At 39.8% G+C, this 26996-nt stretch overlaps 1 protein-coding gene across 2 annotated transcripts in view; it reads right to left on the bottom strand.

The window, feature by feature from the left end:
• HIVEP2 (HIVEP zinc finger 2) overlaps positions 1-26996 on the bottom strand; it is a 195501-nt gene that overhangs the window by 85463 nt on the left and 83042 nt on the right. The gene's annotated exons all lie outside the window — the stretch shown is intronic.

The following is a 26996-nucleotide window of genomic DNA, read 5'->3' as shown; positions in this document are numbered from 1 at the left end:
AATTTCAAAATCATCCTCAGAATGTTATACCTGGTCTCCCACAGAAAGTATTTATTCTACTAAAGACCCATAAACAGCTTGATTAGGTTTATAAATAGTATCAGTTAATTCCATTCATTTTACCACCTTTTCTACCACCTTATACCTTTTCTAAAGCCCAAATATTAAATTACTATCTCAGCTTCAAGAGAAAGTTTGAGAGAAAGCAAGCTATATCTCATCTGACGAGAGCCTAAAATAAACGGATGCTGGAGGGCCAAGCAGAAGAGTAAGATACAGAGTTGGCTGGTGGCCAGCTACTCCCAAATCAAGTCTCCCGGGGTGGATTTAGTGTGTTTTAAAGTCCCAGAACATCAAACCCAACCACAGTCAAGTGAAAAATCAAAAACCTATCCCAAAGCCAGAAATACATGATTTTTATCATGCAATTTGGAATTAGCCACATATGGCCACATATGGCCTCTCCACTCTAATCCCAACACACATAGTAGTAAAAATTAATTTAACTAATCTCAGTATTTTTAAAAAGATTGAAATGATTTGCTATCCACTATTAGAAGGTAGATGCTCAAAACAAAAACAAAAACAAAAACATTCCTAACAATGGAGAAGACAAACAGCAATAATTATACACACTAAGTAGAAATCCACAGTAGTCATGGGAAATACATTTTCACTTCCAAGACAATCTAATGTCTAGAGTCTAGGCTTGACTGCTATTCAGGAAATAGTTATCTAAAAAACTCATGTGGATATGGTCTCCAAAGACTTCTTCATTCACAGAGACAAATAATCTTAATTATTAGTCTAGGGTTCTTGCCATAAAGACAGCAAAACAAAAGTTCAAATGGTTTGGTTATTTTAAATTATTCTGGATCAACAAATATAAGCACCTACAGGAGTTTCAAAACGGTACAACACATCCATTTTTCACACTTGGATATCTAGAGCTGTGAAAATATTTATGTACTTTTCTAGGACTTGGATAAAAGTTGCAAAGGCCCTTTCAAATAACGTTTGGAACTTAGCTTTATAATACCTCTGAACTACTGCTGTGATGGTTTTGCGCTAGTACAGGGTTTCACAACTTATCATTCTGTTGGTCACTTTCTGAGGAAAAGCGAGGGCACTTCCCGTCGGAATGGCTCACAGATTGGCTTGAAGATTCTTAAGAATCCTTTTCTTGCTGATTTGTCAATGAATAATGTGAAACTGACCTATACAAAAGTTTAGATCTACCATCCCTCTTCCTATGCTTGTTTATTTCTTAGAGCACTGCTTTCTTAAAGTATGTAGTTCTTGCATCATAAAAGGACTTAGTACTTGCGTGGGGCCAGTCATTAAGCCAGAATCTCAGAAGGTCTTTCATCTAGAATATAGCAAGTATGTGTGCTCGCTTCGGCAGCACATATACTAGAATATAGCAAGTATGTTTTCGTTCCAATCTTACTACGCTTATCTGAGTGGCCAGTGATTTCAAATTACTTAGGAATTTTTCAGTGGTGGTATGGACACCTCACATCAAACCTCAAAAGCAGAAAGTACAAAATATATTAGTCATCTGTATGGATGATTCAGTAAAATGATTGCTCCTAATTAGCAAAGAAGATACGGATCTGTTGCCTACATAGCAGGTGTGCCTCATGTGTACAAACCACAATACAACATTCTTTAGAAATGTTCATTTCCTTAGAAATGAACAATGACACCCATGATATGATGGTAGGTTCCCTACGATTTCTATACCACACAGTAGTGCAATGCCTAAAATAATTGTACAACCTGATGAAAGCAGTTGAATCTAAACCTTCTTACCTTTAATTTTTTTTTGTTTTTTGTTTTTGTTTTGTTTTTGTTTTTACTGATTGCCTCTACACATTAGGAAAAAGGAAAAACAAAAACAAAAACAAAAACACCTCAGTGAGTAGTATTTCAGCTTCCTCGGAAACTCTAAAAACATCTGAAACTTTGTATTTCAGTTATGTAGTCTAAACAATAGAGCAATTTATCATTAGCTAATATTTGATCATGCTTGTCACCAACTGGGATATATTTTAGCCACAATGCTGAACCTGAGTGACCTTCTCTAGCTGAATGGTTTACCCCATGTAGTATACAGTAACCATGCCCCCTGAGTGGACCAGACCACTCCCTGAGAGCACTTCAGCTGTCCATACTGTTGCAACAGCGACACAGTAAACTTGCCCTTTTAGGAGCACACTAGAGTAGCACTTGGCACCCTGGAGTGTGCTTGTGGCTTGTGGTGTTTTTATATCCCTGGGCTAATCCTTTGTCCGGGTCCTGGTGTTCAAACACCATCCTTCTATTGATGACGAGACTGAGACGCAGAAGGTCACAGTCATTTGCTCAAGGTCATGCAACTAGAAGGCAGATTTCCTAACCACTATTCCACTATTTTTCTTTTACATCAGTGAGCTTCTCTGAGCTAAAGATGCTTCTTAATATGTGATGGGAGGGAAATAGAGAAGGCACTGAGTGCAAAGTGGGCAGCAACAGACCAGCAAATTCCACAGGCTCCACACCACCCTCTTTATCATGGTTGCAAGTAACTTGCTTCTTTGTAAACCTAGTAAAAAACTGGCCAAGGAGAATAAGGAAACAGAATAACTTCAGACTGTTAGAGACCCAAAACATCCTGGCATATTTTGGCAGGACTCCAAAATAACATTTGGAAAGCAGTACCTTAACCGCCAGAGTCAGTACAGCTGCCCTACTTAGCCATCTGTATTATTTTTCTTTAGAAACACATAACAACATTGAAGACATTTTAACCAAAAAACCCTCAATCTCATCATCCAAACACAATTATTAACATTTTTTACAAATGTATTTATTTCCCATGGAAGCATATGTTCACATAGATGCTCTCATAACACATATAACAATGTATTCTGGTTTTTTCATTTAATATGTCACAAACACATCCTACATTTCCATGTAATTCACACAGTTCTCATTTTTACTAGCCATATAATATTCCATAGTTTGCATATGTAGTCATTTCCTAAACCATTCCTCTGTGTGGGAACATCTAAGTTGTTCTCATTTATTTTTAATGCTAGAGATGCTACTAATAGCAGAGATGCTATTCTTCCTTAAAAACATTAACAGAAATGGGATTAGTAAATCAGAGTATGAGTATTTTTATGGACTTCACATTTCTAGCCATATTGATGTGAGGAGATTGAAATCACGTATGAAGCTACCAACAATATGTGAGCAATCCACTTTCACAAAACTTTCTCACCCTTTCATGTGATTAAATTCTTTTGGTGGTTTATTTAATGTAAACTGGCACTTCTGGGTTGTCTTTTTATACTAATGGTGACCATAATTACTCTCCCATTTAAAAAACAATTTCATTGTCTTTCCTTTCTAATGTGAAAATTATCTCTACCCATATAATTTGACTACATTGTAGTCCTGTTTTTTTCTTATGCATTTAAATGGCACTTTAATACAATATATACATTAACTTCACTACAAATTGTTCCATACGTTCAATAAACGTAAAGATGAAGAATCTTTAGATCTTTAACCATTTAATATATCTGGCATGTATTTGACAAGTTCCAAGTTATCCACATACCATTTACTAAGCTTGCTCTATTATATTTTATGTGTGTTATTGTATCATAATGGGTCCATTTATAGGCTTCTGTAAACTTTGTTCAGACTGAGTAAATGTAATGTGACTGGCATTATCGTAGGAACTTGCTGTTCATGTGTTAGGCAGTTTTAATTATTACTCTGGTTTATAGTATGTTTGAAATCTACAGTAGGGCTAGATTTGATAACCTTGTTCTCTTTTTTTCTCCTCCAAACACTCCTTCATATTTCCTTATGTGTCCATAGATACTTGCAAATTTCTTACCCATTTTCCCCAGATTATATTACCTGATTAAGTGTAATATTTGCCTTCCGCATTCAGCCATACCCAAAAAATCCCATTAGAAGTTTTAATAGAATTGTGTTGAATCACATATAAGCATCCTTTCAATATTTTGTTTTGCCATGTAAAAAATAGTGTATTATCCTGCATCTCTACATTTATTACATTTTTACATTCAATAAATATTTGCATTCTAAAAAACTTGGTTCTGTGCCTTCCCAAATTCCATTTCACTTGCTTAGAAATAGTTAATTTCTCAAGTCCAACAACTGAATTGTGTTACTTCCTCATAAGATCCCCTGAATAAAATCCTTTATATGCAGGCAAACAGTGATTAAATAGAAAAGTGTTAAGTTCCAGCTTAAATAAAACATCCTAATTGCCTCAACAATGATGAAATTAAACTATATAAATGACACAACCACCACAAAATAATATCCCACAGAACCACTTTATTTTCTTAGTATATTTACAAGACACTGCCCCAAATTCATTTAAAAACATAGCTGAATGGCTGAGAGAACAATTTATCCTCCTTGCTCTTCATCCCAACCACTGTCTGCTATCTGAAGACTAGGTTCAAAGATTGAGCAAAACCAACAGAAAAATGCAAATAATTTAAAATTATGATAATCTTTTTTTTTAAAGATTTTATTTATCTAGTTGAGAGACAGAGATCACAAGTAGGCAGAGAGGCAGGCAGAGAGAGAGGGGGAAGCAGGCTCCCTGCTGAGCAGAGAGCCCCATGTGGGGCTCGATCCCAGCACCCTGGGATCATGACCTGAGCCAAAGGCAGAGGCTTTAACCCACTGAGCCACCCAGGTGCCCCTAAAATTATGATAATCTTTTAAACATAAACTTGACTAGGGGTTTCTGGATTGCTCAGTCAGTTGAGGATCTTCCTTTTAGCTTGGGTTATGATCTCAGGGTCCTTGGATGGAGCCCTGCATCAGGACTCCCTGCACAGTGGGGAGCCTCCTTCTCCCTCTGCTGCTTTCCAGCTCTGCCCCCGCTCCTGAACTCGGGCTCTCTCTCTCTCCCTTTCTCTCTCTTCCTCTCAAATAAATAAATAAACCTTAAAAAAGAAAAACCATAAACTTGACTGAGAATATTGTACATGTCACTGCACATTTAATTGAGTCCATGTGTTATCTTCCTTGATGTAACAGACCTAGGGACTCTCAAGGAATTTTGTATTTTATAGAATGTATGAGTACCTGAAGAATTCTAGACACCGTAGTGAAAAGGAAGTAAGGGCAGATGGAAGAAACGGGAGGGGAAAGACCAGGAATATCTGCACGAAGATAGACAAATAAGGACAGAAGCTATTTTCCATCCTCACTTTGAACGTCATACTATGTGTCAAGTTGAGTGAAAGCATGAGTGACGTGCCTCTCCAACTTCCTGAAGAAAGAAACACACAGAAAATGTGGCAAATATTTAATCTGAGCCTTGTTTCCTGAAAGACTGCAAGATGCCCACAGATTTTCTTTCCCAGAGTTCAAAATAGCAAGCTGAGTGGGTGTAGCACTTCAAGTGCAAAAAAAAAAAAAAAAAGAAAAAAAAAAAAAGGTAACTAAGGAAAAGGAAATCATACTTTTTGCTTCTCAGTATGAGAATTCTAAAAGAAGCCAGTTAAAGGGATTTTAATGATTTACATCTAGAGTTGTCTTGAATCAGGACATAACTATAGTCCTGATACTTAACCAGGGCCTTCTGGTCACTTTTAAAGGTAACAGTTTCTATGAAAAGACTAATTTCCAACCTCACTGGTGGAGTAAGAGCGAGCAGTTCCACTCCAATACAGCCAGGGACCTAAATGATGACAATACAACACTGGCAAAAGGGAGACTTGAAAATTCCTGGGGTCTCTACCCTTGCCAGGGAGAGAAACCTTCCTCCACAATGCTTTTGAAACTTTAACGTGCTTATGAGTCACCAGAGAAGTGTGTTGAAATGTGGATTCTAATTCTATGGGTCTGGATGGGGTCTAATTTGGGAGAGTTCCGTGGTGAGGCAGACGGCTGGTCTGAGGTCCCCATTTTGAGAAGAGCAGCAACACAGGTTTACTAACAGCCAGACAGCAGAAGTAACAATCAACCAATTAAGAACATGTGCACAGGTGTCTCACACTGCACTAGCTGTTCTAAGAAATAATAAAGTAGACCATAATAACAAAGCCCCGAGCCACCATATAAAAACTATTTTAACAAGTTAAATGCCAAATGCTAAAATGTGTGGCAGTGACTCTAGACATGATAGATGATGAGAACAGCAAGAGTTGTACACAGGCTAGTTGCGTGGCAAATGGTTTCCCAGAATAGGCTATACTCCATCAGGCTCCAGGTTTGGGGCAGTGTGGACAGAAAGAGTGCGGGAGCCCAGAAAAGGTAATGCTGAAAGGCACGCTGAGAGTTCTCAAAAACGAAGACTGCAGTGTGCCTATTTTGTGGGTGTAGATATTATCATTTGAAATTTTAACTTGAATTCACTTGAATCGGGTGACAGGAACTTCTGACTTTGTTTAAAATTTGTAAGTTTGGGAATGATAGTGCTATTCTAGGACAGTAAAGAAATGGGTAGATTTACGGGTGCCTGGGTGGCTCAGTGAGTTAAAGCCTCTGCCTTCAGCTCAGGTCATGGTCCTCGGATGGAGCCCCGCATCGGGCTCTCTGCTCGGCAGGGAGCCTGTTTTCCCCCTCTCTCTCTGTCTGCCTCTCTGCCTACTTGTGATCTCTGTCTGTCAAATAAATAAATAAAATCTTTAAAAAAAAAAAAAAAGGGTAGATTTACCTGAGTCTTATGCAAATTTTCTCCACTGGCAATAGCAACAGTATTATTAATGATGTTTTAAATTTAAGCCTGGTAGCAAAAATTACCGTGTGTGTGTGTGTGTGTGTGTGTGCATATGTATGCCTTTGATTAACATATGTCTCAAATGATTAACAGGTTTAAAAGCACTAGAATGTACCTTTTCACTACAACAGAATTAATAGCCTTCTGTTATTTGGAATGCTGAATTTTACTTTTATTATAAAAATAAACACTTGTTTCTTCTATAAAGTACTTTTAGATGGCACATACCCCCCCACACACTCAGCTCCAACATTATTCTTCCCTTTCCTCCCACACTGGCTGACAAAGGGAAGAAAACACATCCAGAAACAGAATGAAATTATTAATGAGTTATACCTTAGTTGTTTTTTAAATCTCCTTAGAAAATTCCTGTCAACCTACAATATTTTCAATATATTGCCCAGTGGATTTAACAGGGGGAAAAAAAAAAAAAACCCAGAAGATTGCAAAAGTCAATAAACATAAAAAAAATCAATCTCTAACCTTTTTTTTTTTTTTAACTGAAAAAATTTACGGGGAGATGGAGTACCTTTAAGCTGCAGGAGAGAAGGGAAGCATGTGAAAGAGAAATAATACATTTTAGCATTGGGGGGGGGTAGGGTCAACAAACTTACTGAGTTTCAGTTCCATTTCTGAACTACCAACTTCATCTTATTGTAAGCAATAAGAAATGGTATATGGAATATTCGTTCATTTCCTATTAATGTTAAGTGCCATAACTATGGTTTAACCACAGTTTTCCTCCCTTCCAGGTTCCTGTCCTACAAAACTTCCCTGTGCTTGCTGGCAGACGGGATTTAGGAATGGATTATGGCAAAACTCTGCAATTTCAAAGTATCTAGACTTGAATGTTTAAAAATACCTGCATTGGGGTAGCTGTGGAAAGTAAGGCCCTGGCATTCAGATGAACCAATGGATTTACCTATCTCCCCCAATCTAATACACGCGCACACACACACACACACACACACACGCACACACTCATTACCGACAAGAAAACAGTATTACCACAAGGACCCTAAATTTTTGCTCATGAATGGCTTGCAAAAGAGAATGCAGTCAGGCCCTAAAAAGACCATGAAGCTTGTCTTCTAGAAATCTCTTCCCCTTTCTACTCTGAACTTTTTCAGGTGTCCTCCCCTAACTAGGTCATGGGATCCTGCAGGCTGCATTCCCCAACTACGGCAAAAAAAGAGCTAATAATCATTTTCAGGCCTGACTGCCAAAAATGTAATGTGTTCTCATTAGAGAAAACAACACATGAATCAACCAACCTTGGGACATTATAAAACTTCATATAAAGAAATAAATAATGGTGGATGAAGAGACATATTTGGGGGGAAACGGGTTTTACAAAAATGGAAACAAGAGACCCCCTCTGTGGGAAATGTTATTATTAATCCTATTAAGATACAATGCAGAGGACTGTGCCACCTAAACTGGAACAAGATATGGTCTGCTTTCAGTGTTCTGAGGCAATTTCTATTTGAATCAAATAGCTCATCAATGAGAAACTCTCTCTCTCCCTCTCCTCTCTCTCTCTCCCTCATGGGTCTGGCCCTTCCGTTAGTTATAAGGCATAGCCCCGTTTTTACTCCCTCAGTATCTATCATTACAATCCTCTGTGTTTACGTGTCCACCTGCTTTTAAAATTACTGATTGATATTATCCAAAATGACAGCCGTTAAATTGGCAACAGCACAGGCTTCTCCCTGCAAGCCTGGAATCATGGTGGAAATAGCTTCAGTTGAGAAAGATTTCCCGAGCCAGAATTTTTGTCCTCCCTAACCAGGCTGCCAGGCCCAGATCAAATGAAGGTCGATGCAACGTCCCCAGAGGAAGCTGCTCAACTCGCCGGGTCGGTTCCCCTGAGCTCTGCCAAGGAGGCCCTTCGGTCTGACAGCTGACCTGGCAGCGCTGGTGTCTTCCCCAGGCGGAGAGTGTCCCACCCCCACCGGGACAATACAGAGCACCAAAGCCAGCAAAGTAAAGCTGAGCAGCGGGGTTGGGGGGGTGGGGTAGCCACTTGTGGATGACACGAAGGCAGGCTCCCTCTGCCGTGGGAGTGTTAGAAACCTCTGACGGTGGCCTGAGCTGTCGAAGTGTATATTGCGAGGCAGGACATCCCTCCTGGCATTCTGAGTGAGTAAAGCCCAGGCCAGGGCAACAACAGCCTGGCCCGAGGACAGTCTGCTCCTCACATCAAAGCCGGAGGCCCTGGGAGGCTGGCCAGCGGCCAAAGACGCAAAGAGCAGCAGGGGAGTGTGTTGCCTTAGGACAATAGCAAACTGGGACGTGGTGGAGTCTGTGAATTCCAAGCACTGGGGAGGTCTGCTCAGAGATTTCACCCTCTCCTGTCAGGGCTGTGATTTAATTTCCTTTGAAGAAAAAAAAAAAGAAGAAGAAGAAAAGAAAAAGAAAAAGAAAAGAACATACATTCCCAAACCTTCCGTCTGCAAAAGCAGACACCACAGTGCAAGTTAATGCACTCTGGTCCTTTTCAGCCGCAGCCACTGTCTAGAACAATACAGCTAAGTGAGATGTGACATTCTCCCGCTCATCTTATTAGGGCATTAAGTCTAAGGGGTAATTAAGATCATTTAAATGCAAACATCACTGTTCCATTGCTAATATCCTCCTAGATCATTCCCATCAGTTCTGTTTAATTAGAGGGGCATCAGTCCTTAATGATAACCTGACAGTTTTGTTGATTTGACAGGACGAAGCAGAGAGTCTCATTTGGGATAACAAGAACTAAAAGGAGACGCGCCAAACTCTCAGTCACAAAGATGACTCAGCTCTTGGACCCGAGAGGTTGTACCTGGAAAAGCTTACCCCTTGCTCAACAGACACGGGATTCATTCAAGAACCATCTTCTAGCCTCCTCACTTTGTGGGACAGCTTTTTGCACAAAAACATACAGAAAACAAACTAAGGGGGAAAAATCTGTAAGAGAGGAGAAGAAAACTCAATCACTCTCCCTCCCCACGGTCTTAAAAGGGGATTCCTAAGGACAGGGATAAATGCCATAAATGTCCCAGTGCCCCATCAGGGAAGCCAGCAACAAAGGCGAACGTGGCGTACCTCCGCCTCTGGGGTGACGGGGCGCCGTCGTGAGAATCTTCACTGCATAAACGCTCCTTGGAATAGAGAGGACCTTGTGAGTTCTCCTTTCAGAGGAAATGAATATGAGTTGAGATCACGAAACTCTAATCCGCCCTGTAGCTCAGGGTGAGCCTCTGGGCAGCACATGCCCCGTTTAGGCAGCAGGCTGTCCTGGCCCCGCGTGGCATCCCTAGTCATGCTACGGGTGGAAGAGCTCCCAGCTCCTTGCTAATCCCATGTGGGGAAGGCCAAGGTACAGACTTTTACTTGATTGCATAAAATGTGGAGCTATTTTCAGCTTCTGAATCATCATTCTGGCTGTTTCACCAGACTTAAACCCTATTACAACCCTTTAGAAATATCTTTCCTATTCAATTTTCACATAAGCAAACACTTAAAGTAATCCTGGGGAAGTTTCAAAAAGATGAGACCCTGACATGGAAGAAGGAGGAAAAAAAAGAAAAAAATCTGAAAAGAGTTTTACAAATATCTGCAATTGAAAACAGTCACCGTTGCAGAGGCGGTGGGTCAGACCCTACACGTCCGTGATCTTCAAGCCCTTTATGAAACCCCTGGACAATTAACACCTAGCAGGACTTCAGTGCTTGAGGACACAAATCAATTTTATTTAAGTCACACTTCTAAGAGGGGAAAACCATTAAATGATGGAAATTTTTTTAAAAGCTGCTAACTGATATAGGAAGAACCTAAGCTATTTCTGTAATAATTCCACTGGGATTGATGCTGGATAGTATAAAAACAGGATGTTTTGGTTGTTCCTCCTCCTAAGAGACTACCAAGCCAGCATAAGACTACAAAACACATCAAAATTACAAATCTATGTGAAGTTTCTAGTATTAAGAAAGCCAGATGGAATTTTTATTCATGTATTTAAAATTTTTGCTCAATGTGGGATGACCTCTGGAAACATGCTTCTTGTTTTTATGAATGCCAAAAGGGAAACAGTTACATAACAATGGTCCAGCATCCTAGGGCAGAGAACTTAATCTTCAATATGGGATAGTCGCAAATGAGTCTTCACCGCTAAGACTTCTTATTTTTAAAATTAACATGGATTAATTCATGGTATCTGGATATCTGTTCTATTTTTTAGAAGCTAATCCCAACAATATAAGGATTCCAATAACAAGCTGTTTCTAATGTTCCTTCAATGCAATGTTTTGAAGCTATCACTACTCAAGGATGAACTTAATATTCATGGCCTATGGCTAATTTTAAATGGATAGGATTAGCACACTCAGATATACAATCTTAACTGTGTGTAGAAGGATGGAGCAGGAGACAGGTTATCATCTCTATAACTGAAATCGTGGTTTTTCATTACTTTTTGCCTAAGTCGACAGAAGCCTACATATCGTGCCCTTATTCTGACCCACAGAGCCCCATTGGGGAAGGCAGAATAAATCGGAGGAAGTGCAAATAGGAAATATTTGCACCTACATATTCTCCCAAGCGGACAGATGAGTTCTGCTGTGTGCACTCAGATGTTTTTTGAAATAGCTGGGGAAGTCACTCAAAATACCACACGTGTTCGCATAAGCCCAGGAATGAGTCTCCATCCCAACCAAGCCCAAGCACCCAGTCAACCACGAGTCCAGGAAGGAAATAAATAGAAGCTTCTCTAACTCTCTGAGGTCCCAGAGCCTACAACTAATCAATAAGGCTGATGGCTTCATTTTTTGTAAAACTACAAAATACATCTTTTTAATATTTAACCACTTATAAACTTTTCTGTTCAGTGAAATAAGAATTTTGTTACCTTTCTCACTATCTGTAATATGCTATTTCCACCATCTGTTAGCATATTCAACAATCATTTTGTTAAGATTTTATATTTTAACTAATCTCTATACCCAATGTAGGGCTTGAACTCACAACCCGGAGACCAAGAGTCACATGCTCTACCACCTGAGCCAGCCAGGTGCCCCTCAACATCATTCACTAAGCACCTGTCACACATACTAGGCACTGTCGTGATCAGAAAGCACACAAATGTGGTTTCTGACCTCAGTGAGTACCAAACTCAAAGGCAGAATGAAAAGTGCTGTAGTAGAAGTTACAGCAGGGCCCCTAGCAAGGGGTAGGTGTCAGGAAAGGGCTGAAAATGGACACACTTGAAATGGATCTGGAGTAATCAGCAGAAGCTTGCCAAGGCAGACAAGGAGAAAAACAAGTTTGAGAGGAAATGGAGCATATTCAGTTTTAGAATAAGCTACGTTTGAGGTGCCTCAGAAACATTCAAGTAGAAATGTCCAGGCAGACACACAGGTAGAGAACCCATAGGATACGTGAGCTGAAAATCCAGTTTGGAACACCATGAGGGTCACCAGCATTTAGAGCTGATACTTAAAACAATAGGCCTGGGTACACAGTTTGAGGAGCTACAAGAAGAAGAGGCCCAGGGCTGTGCTTTGGGGAAAGCCACAACAACAGGGAATGTGGGAGGGGCTGGGAACAGGCGTAGGGCAGCAGGTCCCAGCGTCACAGGGCCATGCAGAGAAAACTTCAAATGATAAACAGAGTCAAATACAAATCATCAACAACAGGTCAAATAAGTCGAAGACCTGAAAGATTTCACTGAATTTCAAAGTGAAGAGGTTACTGGCACTCCTTTCTAAAGCAGGTGATGCAGTTGAGATGGGTGGTTTAGAAGCTAGAACAGCCACTAGGATTACTGGTTCTATTTGTTTGTTTGCTATCAGAATGGGAGATATTTAAACACATTTAAGTTTCCAGGTTGAGAGACTTTTTTAGTAGCTGTGGTCCTGGGGGTGAGGAGTTGGGGTGGGAAGTCTTAACAATATTTTACTGGATTAAATGTTGGCTACAGTGGAGAGATGCAACCAAGACTTCATTGTGTTAAAGTAAAATTTCAGATTCTCAAAAACTAAGTCTAACTACTAATGGGGATTTATTGATTTGGGGAGCCAAAAAGAATCAGTGAGAAACCATACGAAACTGGAGAAATCTTAAAACTTCTAAAAATCAAAGGTAAACTTCGATCATAGAACTGGCAAGCTGAACACAATTTTATAGATCATCCATTTCAAGCTCTTATTTGAAAACAAATTTTAAAGCAATGCAATAATAACAACTTCCATTGGGAAACATCAGAACCAAATTTAAATTGTGCAAGATGAAAGAAATTGCTCTTAACAAAGAGGAGGCACAAACTAGCCTGTTTCAGAAACTTTCACACATTTGGTTCAGCCATCTTGATAGAAGGCAATAACTAAACCTAGTGATAACAAGTTATTATTAATAAGCGTACCAAGAAAATTTCTGAAGCCACACTCTAGAACCCACTGACCTCTCACACACTTAGTACCTAATAACTAACTCTTCCTCCTCACGCTGGGGTCATACCCCAAGGTGGCTTTCACCCTTTGTCTCAGGACAAGGAACCACTGCATTATCAAAGAGTTAACAAGGAATGATCCGAAGTGAAAAATGTAGTTTTACAGTGTAATGGTTTGTGTTGTATAATTTTAACTGAAAACCCAGTTTTATTCATGTGATGAAAAATTTATGAAAAAATGCTTCTTTAGAACTTAAAAAGGACTTCTAAATTGGTTTCTGGAAAATATAAAAATAAGGGAGGTTCTTTCATACTACTTTTTAAAAAGTTTTCCAACTCCCTCTGTCTTCATGTTTTAAGAAATTAGAAAAAAAAAAAAATCACCCAGAGGAAGCAACTTTATCAGGCCTGAAATAGATAAAGTCTGGTAATAAGATTTGACTCCCAGCCAAGAGTGGGGTCCACCTGCCCTTGGTCTGGGAAGGCTTAGGATTGTGGTTCTTTCATAGTTAGATACAGACATATACACCAAGCATTATCTCTTTCTTTATGAGATGTAGCAGATAGTTTGGCAGCCTACATTCTCTTTAGACTGCTCTGATTTCCATAAAAAGGAAGCTTAAAAGTTTGGGCTTACTACTGAAAGCATGAAGAAAATGAAAGACCTAGAAATAGTAATGGAGTTTAAAACAATCAGCACATAGAATGATAAAAATAAACAACATTTACTGAATTTACCGAATTTGTGTGTTCCAGCAACATGCTACATGATTTATGTGTATTTTCTCATTAAATCCTTTATGAGGCAGGCACTAATATGACCTCCCTTACAGACGACTTAAGGTCCCACATTTAGGGAGCTTATCCATTGCCTCACAGTACAGGCTGAAAGTGGTTTTTTAACCCAGTGAATCTGACTCAAAACCAATGCTTTTGAAAACATATACATAGTAGCATACAAAAGATGCTTGATTTGAAGAAATCCAAGTACCCAGCAATTATTCGCACTCAGTTTTCAGTTTCACTCATGATTTTGATCTGGCAAATGAACCATCGGTGCCAAGCCAAGAAAGTGTAATATAATGAAGCATTCCTATTACTCACTATCTATACTGGTGTGACTGAACCACATGGCAATAGTTTCAGGTGAGTCAACCACGTCTGTCTGCAACAATGATGGAACACTTTCATACTGAAAATGAAGGTCACTGCTCTAAATTGGGCAACAAAATCAAAATCTTTCGTAGGCAGCTCAAGATTACTCTTTTACCCAGGTCATTGTCCTAATTTACTTTGGCACTGAAAAATGTTTATTATTATAAAGTAAGACTAAAATTGATTTTGGGTTTGGAGGACTTTATATGTCTACGTTCCACTAGATTAATTTTGGAGGGCATTCCATGCTCTCCTTCTTCAGAAAATACAGTATTTCTTTGTTCTTAAATACAAGCCACAAATTTCCAAAAAGGAAACAAAACTTCACTACATGATATTCCTTTAGGTTGTGTTTTAACTTTGTTATTGGGAAATGTCTTCATTTAATTTTTCTATCAAAAATTATGCTTTTCTTATAAAATGATCATGATGAACTCTTTTTTCTCCTCATTTATTCAATTACTCATTCAACAAACAACAATTACATACTCCCAAAGCTGTGGTTCTTGTCCTCATAGAACTTAGGGGCTAGCGAAGAACAGACATTAAAAACAGATTGTTACTGTATAGATCCTACAACAAAAGGCAAGTCATGTAATCAGAGAGCCATTTGAGAAAGGCAACTCTTTTCTAAGTGTGCACAATTTAAAAAATTTAAAATGTGGAGGCTAAGCATCCCTCTTGTCATGATCTAAAGCCTCAAATTTGGCGGTGGTTGAAAGAGACATATTGTTAAATCCACCACAACTATATTTTCTTTCAAAACTGGTAAATGTCCCAGAGTACCCAAAATCCAATTTGGAAATCATTCAGCACAGATGATCTAGAAATTTCCCCCAAAGAAGTCACTGGCCACTATTTTCTTATTCTAGCTTGCACAGATTTATCACTGAGTCTATCATAACAATTTGTGCAATTTGACAAATTTAGAGTGAAGGGTTAGGGGAGCCAGATAACATGATTAGAATTGCAGAAAACCTTTTCAAGTCTTGAAGTAGCAGGCTTTTCCACTGTTACCTGTCTAGTCCGAAATGATAAACATCTGTCTCTTTGACAAACTTGATGTCAAAATTTGTTATTTGCAGTCAAAAGCTCTACCACTGAGCTATACCCCCACAAAATTTGTTATTTGATGTAGAAACAAAAAGTACCTATTTTTTTGTTCTTATCTTTCAGTTAATATAAACTCCCCTTAGTTTAACTGCATACATGTACAACATTTATCTTCTCTTTTACTCCTTTTAGAGACTGCTAAGATTCCAGCTGTTTTGTTATTGATTTCCTTCAGCTGGTATGTCAGTCCTTAGATTAAGGTGTTTGTCTTTTCCTCCTTTGGCAGGCTTAGGCAGACTAGTCCATTTGGCAAAGATTATCTACAAGAGCATGGCCAAATGGAATCCAAGGAGACTGCCAGATGTCTATTTTTTCCACATCAGAGAAGCAAACCATAGATGGTCCAGCTTGTCTGCCCTCCAAGTCTAGGACTTAGAGTGGGAAGTCCCAACAGAAAGGAGAGTCCAAGCTGCCTACTTGAGGGTCTCCTTGTGGATTTGGTGAAGAACTCACTTGGAACAGGCACAAGCTGGACGATTACACTTCATCTTCCAGCCTGCCAAAAAGGTTCCTTCTTAAAATAAGTCACAGCCAAAGTTCCCTTTAATGATTACTACTTGAAGTCTGGAATGCCTCTCCTTAGAACCAGAGTCACAGTGACTGGCGTCTCAGACTAGCCTAAGGCGATATAATAGGAGTACTATAGAACCTGTATCACCTACATATCATATATTTTATTTGAAAAAAAATAGTCACACTGAGGACTTGAGTCAAAAGGATATGAAACTATTCCCCCCTTTTCCTACATGGGCCCCAAAAGTCTAGGTAGAACCCTAAGAGGTAAATAATAATGGAAGAACAGCAGGACACATTCTTCAGGGGCAGAGGGATGGCCAGGGGGCAACAGCAGAGAGAATCTTGGTGGTGCTAGTCTTTCCGAAAGGCGGCAGGGGTGGTCCGGTTACCGGTAGTGACTGGGGTGGCTGGGGTGGCCGGAGAGAGGAAGAGAAAATCTGACCCTGAGAATAGGTCAATCAGTAACTTGAACAGTGGTAAAAAGGAAGTGTCCTCAAGCTGAGGGCAAGAGGAAGAGAAAGGGAATTCCTGCCACAAACCGACAGGGGAAATCCCCTGGTTTGGGTTGCTATTCACTGGGTCACAGGATTAGGAATATTCATCATTTAGTAATTTAACCCTCCCAAACCTTACTTTCCTTCTCTGGCTTCTTAAAGTCAAGCTTTCTGTTATAAATGTGAATCTGATTCAGGCTGGCATATGTGCAGGGCTTCTCAGATTGACTGTCTGCCTTCAGAGGTTCTGAATCAGAGCGATTTTGACCCCCAAAGGACACTGGGCAATGTCTGGGCTTGTTTCTGGTTATCACAGTGGGGGAGGGGGTGCTACTGTCGTCTGGCAGGTAGAGACCAGGAATGCTGTTTAATATTCTACAATGCAAAGGACAGCCCCCCACACCAAAGAACCGTCCATCCCCAAATCTCAACAGCACCAAGTTGAGAAAGGCTCTAACTTCCTAAATGTGCTATGGTAACTTTCTGTGACTTGTTACTGTGCTTGTGACGTGTCTGAGCAAGTGATCATTGCACACAGACCCTGCAGGTCACTATATTACTCAAACTCCATTGTGGAAATCCTGGTCAACTAAGAGAAATCCTACAACCAACATCATTCTTCAGATTAACAGAGTATGACATCCGATTTTTAACTGAAGAAATACAATCAAGAGAGCCGAACACTGAGAGCCTGGCAGGAAGGTTTCGGCATGAAACGGGTATCACCAGGGTCAAACTGCGGAGTTCCAGCGCTCCCTGCGCGGCGAGGTCCCAGGTGAACGCAGACCTTGCCACCGATGCCGCATCCTGCTTCTTAAGCATTTCCATCAACAAAGGCTGTATTCCTCACTGAGCATCCAATGACAACCCAGGAGTGTCAGCTCGCTCCGGAAATGCTCACAGCGCACCCCTGTTAAAGCAAAAGCAATCCTCTCTCCTCAGGAAGTCTTTTACTGGGCTGGATGTGTGAAAAAGAATGAAAGCAGGGTCATGAATCAGGGCACAACTAGTTCTGTGACCAGGACAGGGGACATAACCTTTCTCTGGACCTCTCTTCATCGGAACAGAGAAAGAGTTGGAATGAGTCATCTCCAGCCTCCCTTTCAATCCCCACTCCCATGATCTGTTTTCTTTCCAGATGGTAATGAGAAGGGAGCTGCTCAAAAGAAAGTTGGCAAAAGCGACCTTGTGAAGCCCTCTGCCCTGAGGGTTCCCGTGGGGGGGTGTCTGTGAACCCAGCAGACCAACCACCCAGGCAGTGAGCAGTCCCACAAGAGAAGCCTTTTCCAACAAAAGCGAAAAATGGCCCCAAGCTTGACAGAGCAAGTCTCTGTTGAGCTCCAGGCTGTTAGAAATGATGACTGTAAGAAATCAAGGCACAATTTCCACGTGTGCGCAGCAGGGGAAGGACGAATGATTACACTCTGGCCTCGTCAGCCACAGCCTCCTGCACAGATAGCCATCACCTCCCAAGCACCCTCTTCTCATTAGAAAGGACAGAACAAGAGTACAGTGCGTTTTTAACTGTGCCTTTGTAATAAAAATCGCAGGCAAAAGCAAAATGGAAGGCAACACCACCACCAAATTGAGGAACCTTGAGATGTAATGGACAAATGCTTTACATATTTATATCCATTTGGTAGAGACCCAAATTAGTTCTAGTTCTAGGAACTGCTCAGCAGGACTGAATAATCTGCTGGGATAGTTTCCATTCACTGCCCTACAATAAGAAAGGGAACTGTTTTCTTAAGTGTCCTCCCTACCTCTGCACACCACCACCCCCCAACCAAGATTTTTATGCCCTGCTTCTAAAAGTTCAGATGCTTGGTGTAGCTATTTAAAAGTAACAGTGTCAAAAATAAATAAATAAATGAAAGTAACAGTGTCAAAGACATACTCAGGCCCTATCAAGTACGGAAAGTCAAAAACTATTTTTAGTCCTCAAAATTTTAAAAATCTGAACATGAAAACACATTAAAAAAAAAAATCCACAGTGGGGCATATGCAAGAAAAAGGAGACAAATAAAAAACCTATTTTTCTACCCTTTCAATTTTATCACAACTTCCAGGGCTCTATTTTTCCAGCAGAAACACCAGGATTTAAATATGCATTTGAAATATTGGGCCTTCTGAAAAAGCAGGTTTGTTTTCTGGATTTGTTTTGTTTTGTTTTGTTTTGTTTTGTTTTGTTTCAGGAAGAGCATCCACCATATGCATTTGAAGTCCTGGACAACTACCATCTCACGATTTTTTGTCACATGCTGTTGAGGGGTAAATGGCAGTTACTTTCCCCCCATTTCACTGAGAACAAGACAGGAAGGGGTTAAACTTAGGAGGCCTTTCCATTCCCCCCCATTCTACTTCCTGCTCCTCATTACTACTATCTAGGACTCTCCCCAAGCCACCCCCAGAGTAAGGAGGGGAAAGAATCCCCCCCCTTCAGCTCCTGTCACTACCATTGAAAGACTGCAGACTCCAGTACTTTTCTGGTAAAATGAAAAGGCAGACCGATGCCAAGAGTTGAGTTCCCTTTCGTTGCAAAGAATCTAACATGGTGGATGTGCTACCAAAAAATCAATAGCAGCAATGATTGCCTTTTTTGGAGTGGCCCGGGCTATCAGCAGGACAGGGGACACTGCTAAGCCCAGGCACACTGCCTGGATCAGGCACAGCAAACATGCTTCACAATAGAGAAGCATGAGTAATTTACTTATCAAAGAGATAACTGTAAAGGCTGATACAAATGGGCAAGTGTAGATCCTTCGACGCACAGACCAAGTGCTTGGCTGGGCGACCACAATGCTATGAGCAATGAAATCTAGGTTATGTTACTCAACTTCCAAAAAACTAAGGCCCCTTTCAGCCTGAAAAAGATGACCTCTCCACATGCACAAAGAAATGGCCTGCTGGTTTAGAGGGGCTCCCCATGACACTGAAGCCACACAGGAAGTTGAGGGGAAACCTCTGTGACTAGTCTGCCCTGACCCAGTCTTTGTGTATGAATACAGGGCAGATAAGGAAACCACTCCATTTCAGCTTGGCTCTAAAGCGTTTTACATGATTCAGAAGAACACAAACCTAATCGATAATTGCCCAAACAATCCCTTCTGCGATCATTTACCCCATGTTGTCCACAAATGCAGCGGTGATGGTGCATTTCTGAGATTCAGAGAACAAGAGACAACATCTCTGTGATCTCATTTTTACTTCTAAAATTGTTATTTCATTGCCACCAACCAGCAAATGTTAGCCAAAAATAAAGAGGGCTAAAACATAATTAGAAGGTGGAGCTTGAGTTAATGAGCAAATTAGAAAAAATATTATGTCACTTGCCATCAAATGTTATCTGTCAGCAGAAAATAAAAATCCAAAGAAAGAGAGGTTTCCAACAGTCTTTCTACAATAAGCTATTGTATGGTTCACAGGTCTGGGTCATTCACAACTCCCGGAAATAGCTGCCTGTTCGCCAAATGCTCTTATTTTGTATGTTCCCACGAGCTTTCAGGACCTGTGCAAATTGTTTTCCAAGCACCATCCGGCCATAATGACCAGGTTACTACTGATAATTATGCTTGCCTGTCTATAGGTTTGTCAGCTAAAGAAATCCACAGACGGCTGTCATAATGAGCAGAAATCTACTTCTGGCACAGCTGGGCTGACCACAATGCATTAGAAAAACAACCCTCTTTGCAATAACCAGTTCTGGGCATCACTGGTTAAAAAAGACTAGTTTCCTGTTTTTCTCAAAAACTTCAGAGTGTGGGTATTGCTATTTTTTACCCCACCCACACCTTTTCTCTTTAATTGTTGAAGATTTGGTGCTGTAAACACCTAATCAAGGGCATATATATATATATATATATATATATATATATGTATATATATATATTAGCTCACGGTTTAATTTTAGGTCAGATTTATCCTTTCCAAGCCAGAGTCTGCCCTGTGCCAAAGTGTGGGCAGGAGAAAAAGCTGGGGGCACTGGCTTGGGGGCTTCAGGAGAAAGGGAGCATCCCCCTGGAAAGGGGATCTCGACCCAGGCTTGGGTAATACCCAGTCACTCTATGGCTAGGGCCAGAACCAGGAGCAACACAATGGTTGGTTCACGTTGGCTGAACCTGGCTGGAGTCTGGTGGCCTTAATAGGGGCACAAAATATCAAGAGCCCTGCCAGACATATCACCTCAATTATTCTAAGTTATTCTTCTTCCCCACTTTGAAATGTTAATTCCTTTCCAGGAGAGATCTAACTACTCATATGCAGTGCATAGTATCACAAAGGCTGCTGTTCCTTCTGCCTGACCCCATAAGGTCCCTGCTCCAATGTCACCTTCTCCCATAGCCTGTCCCCACTTAATTAACACACATACACACAGAGCGTGTGTGCTAGTAAGGCAGACATACATCTGTCCCCCATACTAGGATAGAAGCTTCTCAGAAGAGGCAATACTGCTTTGTTTCCCCATTATATCCCTGACACATGAACAGTTCCTAGAAATGGCAGATAACTGATTAATATTTGCTCAGAATGAACGCCCCCCATACCCCCACACTGTTAATTCACTACCACCTTTAGCTCACCTCTTACCCCCTCATGCCCAACTCTGCAGAAACCCTCATCATTGTACTGTACTTTGTTTGCTTCTGCCTTTCTTATGCACCCAGGGCTCCTGGGGACAGAAACTGCACCCTGCTCACTGCTCGGAACCTAGCACATAACAGGTGTTCAATAAACATCTGCCGACCAGTGTTAAAGGAATCACCTGTGATTGGGGCCAGGGCCAGGGTAGACACTACAGAAATATAAAAAGGGGTAAAACACAGATTTCTATCTATAATTTTTCTTTTACCCATACTCTAGCTTTTGGTCACTGCTAGAAGTTTCCTTAGTCAACAGCACCAGCTCAAAGGCAAAGCAATAAGAATTAAGGTGCATAAACTTGTCGAAACAAAACACGCAACTTAAAGGAAGTTGAAAGCAAAATGTTTGTTGCTGTCCTGCTAGGCAAGAAGTTGAGGTAATATCCTCTGAAAGTCACTGAAGAAGGGAAAGGATGCTACTAACCAAAATTAAATCTTCATTTTGGTTAAACTTCACAATAGGGAAAATGTAAACATTTTTTCCTCCTATAGATTCTCCTTTTAAAAAGAAAGGCAGAAATTCATCAAAAGCCTCTATCTCCTCAGACCTTCTACATTTTTTCTGTAACTGTAAAAGGGACAAGAAAGACTCTGAGCCACAATTACTCACTGACTTTATGTGATTCCCATAATGTTAAGAAGAACGAAAAGGATAAAAATTTAAATGAGCAGAAATAAATTTATAGTGTTTATCACCTGTTTCAAGATTTTTAAAAATTACTGATACGTACACTAATACTGTCGAGTTCTACAAGCTATCAGTTACTGTCACTACTGGCCCTGAGAGTAGGCCTTATTCCTAATAAATCTGGCAACTTGTCTAAGTAATAAATCAACTTTTTAAGATGAGGTAAATCCTCTTTGATTCCTATGTGCTTCATTTAACTATGAAAAAAATAAAAGAGAAATAGAAGTTAAATCAACCAATATTTCACAGAAGACTTGGATCAATTTTCAAGGAAATTAAAAAGCTACTTAGTACATGCATAATCAGATAACTGAAAAAACGTAGCAGAGCCACATACCAACAATAACACAAGGAGGCAACAGAACAACATAATCAAACACTTAAGTGAATTCACAAAGGAAAATGATTGGTATAACAAAGCCTCTTTGCTTCTGTATGTTTGGAAATAAACAAGATCACTGTTACATTTTGTTACTAAGGAGCAAAATCTTTCCCTATTGATTGACACATCAGTTAAAATGACCTTCCCCAATATTAATACTCAGATGATTGATTTCTAAGAAGCAATGTGCTAATAACGACAAGCTCTAAAATATGCACTATAAGCTTGAGATGAATAAACCATGGTTTCTATATATGGAAAAAAAAAATGGAATGCCATGTCTAATGTAAACCAAAGATCTAATGCAAGAACATTTGATGAACTATGAGCAACATGACCAGCCCAACAAAATAATTCTGTTTCTTCTAGGTGTCCTTGGGAAAAAACAGAATAGCACCATACAAATAACACAAATTTATAAAAGACATATACATTTTGTAATCAGGTTGACGCAAAAAAATAATAATAATAACATTCCAAGAAACAGATCTTTTGGCTTTCTTTCGAACTCATTAATAAATGCCCTTAAAATTGTTCCTCTCCCTCTAAACAATTTAATGCTGGTTTAAGTTCTAAGTTGCCAAGCCCCATCCTTTCAAATTATAAATAGATAAAATTCAGTGTATGGAACTTCTTTTTAGAAAAGGATTCCATTTCAAAGTAGACTCCTAAGAAAGAAATGGTAGGCAGACCAGACAGTGTGGCAGTCTTACTGGAGATTAGAATTGGGTCCACCTGCAAGAGCAGATGGTTGCTCTGGACAGCTGCAGGAAGATGGGGAAAATAGCTTGAGAGCTATTGATTTCCATAACGATTAAAAGCACCACCAACAACAATAAAACAGCATTCAGGTTTTCATAATGTTACCTGAAAATTTTCTCGGGAAATTTTAGGTTTGTAAAATTAAGGAGGCACATCAGCCTGGCAATCTCTGTAAGCCTCTGTTTATCAATATTTTATACCTCAATCTTTTTGCAGCCCTACATTCTCTCTTCCCACTATGTAAGTCTCCATAACATTAGAATCACTAACAAATGAAATATGGGTTTAGCTAATATAATTACTAGAAAGAATGAAACAAATTTATTATACTAGATTCCAGATGTGAAGGACAAGCAACAGTTCTTTCTCAAACAACTTCACTACTTTCAACGGTCATATATATATATATATATATATATATATATATATATATATATGTAGCTTCTAGGTATTATACATTGCTATATATTTTCCCTATAAATTCTCTGCCCCCGGCTCCATACATAATACACCACAAAATTTAATATGAAACCTCAGATACCAGAACTATATGCATAAATAAACTCTGAATTATAGTATGTTTGGATTTCTTTGGATTTCTTTAATATAAGTCCTAAATACAAGCCAACACTTTTCTCAGCCTTGTCAGTGTTCCTGATTAATGCATACACTGTTTTTGTTTCAAAACCCTAAATCTTCTTGGAAATTACGAATTAACTTCTTCAGACTATTAATGGCTATTAATAGTTACTATGCATAAAATAATTGCTAAAATAACTGCTTTCTGAAGAATCAAAAAGCATACAAGAAGGCACAATATTACAAAATATTTCTAAAGACAGTGCATGGCAAATAACAAGTTATGAATCCTTCTACAGATTTAATTGAATTCTCAGAAGTAAAGAGGAAATAAAAGATGTTTAGAAAGTCTTTCCCCAAAGAGCTCAAATTCAGTAGTAAATGTCATGCCAGATTTAGAGTAAATCAGAAGTATCAAATGAAAACTTTCACAATATTTCACAGCTACCTACATCTAACCACACTTTTTACATACTACACATTTTGAGGCTCCACTCTTGATAACTCAGGGACAGGTGTTAGGATATCCCATAAGGAATAAGAGTATTTCTTTCTATGGAAAAGCACACATTCCATTGAGAACTGATTCAAGGAATATTTACAGTTCAGACATCCCTAAAATACATTTCTAAGCAAAATCTTTATTTAAATTTCATCCTTATTATTTCATGGAACTTTTGTTCCAGTATGGAAAAACGTTTATAGTGCTATAAACCAAGATCGTATTAAAAGAATACATATGTGTTAGCAATTCTCAAATTAAACACGCATGATTTACCTTTGCCTCTTCCATCAGAAAGACCACCCAGTAAGCAGACCAGCCTGAGGGTAGTCTGGGGATCCCTCTCTTTCCTTTCTGCTGCCCACTCTGTGGATTTCCCTCTTCCTCTAGTCCTGCAGCTTGGAATTAGAGCCATCTTCACTGGCTCTTTCCTTCAATCTCCAGCCTCCAGGAATGTCAGCAAGAGACTCCCCAGATCCCTTCAACCAAGAACTCTAGAAGTAGCTAAGAAATCAAGAGTGGTAGAGACGCTGTTCCCACAATAGCAGAAAGATCCATGTTCCCCAATGTCACAGCTTGTCACTCGGAATGCCTTTTTCCAGAAAAACTGACACCCAGATATATAACTCCTTACGCATTACTAATACAGCAAGTGCTTTACAGGTCAACTCAGTTTTTGTGGGTAAGCAAAGAAAAATAATATCCAAGAAAACTGTTTGAAGTTGGTGGTATCTTATGTGCACACAGGAGGAGAAAGAAACTGGAATCTTTATACATGACACTTGTTCATTCAATTACTTGAGCACCTCGTAGCTTCTAGGTATTATACATTTGCTATTACGTACCTCAGTTAAATGTCTTTATTCTGCTCTTTATTGCCTGTTCTTTTCTTTAAAATATTGCCTTTTTTGGAATTTCAGTTCATTCCACCCCGCCACACACACAAAATTACATACAAGGAGGGGTAAATTCACAGCACACAATCTGTCATTTGCCTGGATGATACTTTGATTATGTCCCTCAATATTCTACTTTCTTCAAAGGACCAAACCCCAAAAGAATAAATTCAGTGCATTCCCTTACAAACTGCAATTATCTCCCATGGGGCTGAAACACTTAGGCAAGTGATCGATGCTCACCTTTCATAACATATATACACACACATATACATGTGCTAGAGCTTAAAATTTAAAAATAGGCTCTTCAAAAATTGTTTCCTTGGGACACGTGGGTGGCTCAGTGGGTTAGGCCTCTATCTTCGGCTTGGGTCATGATCTCAGGATCCTGGGATCGAGTCCTGCATCGGGCTCCCTGCTCAGTGGGGAGCCTGCTTCCCCCTCTCCCTCTGCTGCTCCCCCCACTTGTGCTCTCTCTCCTTCTCTCACTCTCTGTCAAATAAATAAATTCTTTAAAAAAAAAATTGTTTCCTCTAGTAAGAGTTTTATTACAGTTCATGTGGTTTTGTTTCTGTTGTAGTTTATTTTATTCTCTGATAAGAAAATAAATATATTGACTGTCACGATTGCTCTAGAAAAACCAAATCTCCTCTAACTGATCTTAGGTATCTAACATATTGCCATTTTTATCATGTAAGTTAGAGTTTGGACTGCTATTTCCATTGTATTTCTAAATGTTATTCAGTTAGGATGTGGGGTGCTGTGCATTAATGCTCTCAGAAACATTTTAAGAAAATGCTAAGTGATGAGAAAATGAGAAAACATAAAAATCATAGTTTTCATTAAAAATTAACCAAAAAAGACATTAGGGTTATCTTACAAACTAGTGAGAGTCTCAACCTATTAAACTGAGAGAGCAGAAATGGAAAAACTTTTAAAGACCACTGTTACCCTTAGTTTTCTCTTTTACCCGGTTCAAAATCCTTGCATAATGAATACAGTAATACTTAATAAATGCATATGAACCTACCACCTCTCTTCTTTTGCAGTTTAATTAGGTGGCTGACTTCAGGCATACTATAAATTATAATGACAATTTAATTACTTCTTCAATGTGCACACTTAAAAGATTTATAAACAGGAATAGAACAGCCCAGTACATTGAAAAAGAGGCACACTGAGCGAAATGAGGCACAGCCCAGGACCATGACAGAGACAGACGATTTCTCTAAGACGCAGCTGAACCAGAAGGGGTTTGCATGCCTCTGTAAACAACTGCTCTCCTGCCCCCCAACGGATTATGAACAACCTCTACAGCCTTCTTTGTAACCTTAAAACTGTCTTTACAGGCAAGGAGCCGGACCTGCCGTATTTTCTTTGTCAGCGATGCGTTTCTGAACCTTCCCCAAAAGACTTCCTCTTGCTGTGAAAAGGCACAGAACTTCTGAGAGGCTCAGACCTTGGTTCAAATCCTTCCTCTGCCATTGGCCTCCTGTGACTTTTGATGAAGTTGACCTCCCTGGGCTTCAGTGTCTTCCTGTGTAAAGTGAAGAAAATCCCTCCTTTGCAGGGCTGGGTTGGGCGGTGCATTGGTTAAGAGGCATCCTTCAGCTTCTAACTGCCTCTAATCAAGCACAATATTTATTCTCCTTGTGCCTCAGTTTCCTCACCTAGGAAAGGGGAGACGGTAACAGTAACTGCCTCAAACGCTGTGGGAGAAGAAACGAAGTTAAGGCATCTATAGCATGCCCGCCTGGCACAACCTAAGTCCTCAGTAAACGTTAGCTATCAAGGAATCACTGAGGGGTGACTGGGTGGCTCAGTCACTAAGTACCTGCCTTCAGCTCAGGTCATGATCCCAGGGTCCTGGGATTGAGCCCCACATCTGGCTCCCTGCTCAGTGGAAGCCTGCTTCTTCCTCTCCTCTCCCCCTGCTTCCGTTTCCTCTCTCACTGTGTCTCTCTGTCAATTTAAAAAAAAAAAAAACTTGAAAAAGAAAAAAAAAGAAATCACTGAGCATGATGGCTTGCACACACTTCCTTTCCCCCAACGCCCAGCAACACCGGTATTTCTAGC

Source organism: Mustela erminea, chromosome 4 (assembly GCF_009829155.1).
Source record: "Mustela erminea isolate mMusErm1 chromosome 4, mMusErm1.Pri, whole genome shotgun sequence".
Taxonomy (NCBI): Eukaryota; Metazoa; Chordata; class Mammalia; order Carnivora; family Mustelidae; genus Mustela; species Mustela erminea.
Note: the sequence above shows the minus strand (reverse complement) of the source record. Positions and strands in the feature narration are given on the sequence as shown.